We start from the raw sequence: 2,238 nt of genomic DNA, 5'->3' as shown, positions 1-2,238 counted from the left end.
TATCGAAAAGAAAAGAAAAGAAGAAAAAAGGGAGGGTGTTTTTTGGGGGGAGGGTGTTTTTTGGGGGGTGGGATACAAAAAGAAGTCTTGCCTGAGCGTGTACGAGAGCAATTATATATGCGTTGGCTATTTATATCACAGTATCTCCCAGAATCCCTCATATATTCATCAGTTGAGCTATTTTCCTATAGTGCATCATATGCATACACACAAACACATACATACATGGGGCTGTAAAAGTTACGCATAACTGAATAAAATGTTGTCTCTATAACTAGGTCCCCAATTGCGTAGTGTGCATGTATATATATATAATTATGTGCAAGCGTGGCTGTGTAGAAAGAGGCTTGCTTCTCAACCACATGGTTCCGGGTTCAGTTCTGCTATAGCCTCGGGCCGGCTAAAGCCTTGTGAGTGGATTTGGTAGACGGAAACTGAAAGAAGCCCGTCGTGTATCACAGACACGTGTACTCTTAACGTAGTTTTCGGGGAGATTCAGCGTGACACAGAGTGTGACAAGGCTGACCTTTAGAAATACAGGTGCAACAGAAACAGGAAGAATGAGAGAAAGTTGTGGTGAAAGAGTACAGCAGGGTTCGCCATCACCCCCTGCCGGAGCCTCGTGGAGCTTTAGGTGTTTTCGCTCAATAAACACTCACAACGCCCGGTCTGGGAATCGAAACCGCGAGTCCGCTGCCCTAACCAATGGGCCATTGTGCCTCCGTCTTTACCTCCACCTATATATTTATGTGTGTGTATTTGTGCGTGCATGTCTGTCCCAATGCCATCGCTTGACAACAGATGCTGATGTGTTTGGTAATAAAGAGATGCTGACGTGTTTGTCCTCGTAACTTAGCGATTCAGCAAAAGAGACCGATCGAATAAGTACTAGGCTTACAAAGAATATGGCCTGGGGTTGATTTCTTACACTAAACACCCCTTAAGGCGGTGCTGTAGCACGGCCACGGTCAAATGACTGAAACAGGTATAAATAGAATACATATATCACTTTTCCCGTGTAATATTTGTGTGTGAGTGTATTCAAGTTTTAATATATAACAATGAAGTTCATCGGATAATCGGTTATTTGTCATCTTTTTTCTTAAAACCATGATGAATATGTTTTGTGTAATTATTAAACCGACACAAATGTCGACCCAAAGATGTTACCACAAACAAACATGAATAAGAATATGTGTGTGTGTGTGTGTGTGCGCGCGCGATTATACACACACATTTGAGTATGTGTGTGGTACATATGCAGACAATAAGACCGTTTGTGAAATTCTTCAAACTTAGAGGATTCTGGTAGGGCCGTTAAAAAAAGCACATCTCTATGTATGTGGAAAGTGTATGTGTGTGTGTGTGTGTGGAAAGTGTATGTGTGTGTATGTATATGTATATATATATATATATATATATATATATATATATATATGGAAAGTGTATGTATGTGTCTAGATATACGAATAGATGTATATACACATAGAGATTTGGGGGAAAAAATACAGTATATAAAAGTATGTATATCAACAGTGTAAAATGTGTGTGTAGAGGAGAAGTTGTATATAAACATACATACACATGCACGCAAATATAAATATATATATATATATATATACACACACACATATATATAAATACACGCAACACAGTATGGAGTTAACTAATGGGACAAGTGCCCTATTTTAGATGTAGTAGTATTTCAACTACAATTCTTACTACTACTACTACTACTATATAAATAACTCATTCCGAATTTCAATTATTTTATTAGACAACTAACACCCAGAAGTTATGTGTGTGTGTGTGTGTGTGCATATTGTATGTTCTTTGTGTATCTACAGATATATATATTTGTTTTTGTGTGTGCAGATGCCTATAAATATATATATATATATATATGCCTATATATAAATTTATGCATATATTCATAAATCTATGCGTGCATAAATTATATATACACACACATACAGCTCTCTCATTCTCATATATATATATATATATATATATATATATACTCACACTATTTAAATAAATATACATATACAAATTTTTATATACATATTTTCAAACACACAAGCTAAGAACTATGAATATACACCACTGTTGTTTAAAATAACTACTTGCAGCTAACAACTGGGAAATAAAACGAAATTAAAAAGCAACAAACTATTTTAAATAAAAGAACGAAAAGAATGTGAATAGTTAAAAAACTTTCCCGACCTGAATCGACCG

The 2,238-nt window shown here is 35.9% G+C and overlaps 1 protein-coding gene across 1 annotated transcript in view; it reads right to left on the bottom strand.

Moving 5' to 3' along the window:
* Positions 1-2,238, bottom strand: part of LOC106874774 (serine/threonine-protein kinase LATS1) — a 106,780-nt gene that overhangs the window by 103,364 nt on the left and 1,178 nt on the right. The window lies entirely within an intron of this gene.

This window comes from Octopus bimaculoides, chromosome 27 (assembly GCF_001194135.2).
Source record: "Octopus bimaculoides isolate UCB-OBI-ISO-001 chromosome 27, ASM119413v2, whole genome shotgun sequence".
Classification (NCBI taxonomy): Eukaryota; Metazoa; Mollusca; class Cephalopoda; order Octopoda; family Octopodidae; genus Octopus; species Octopus bimaculoides.
Note: the sequence above shows the minus strand (reverse complement) of the source record. Positions and strands in the feature narration are given on the sequence as shown.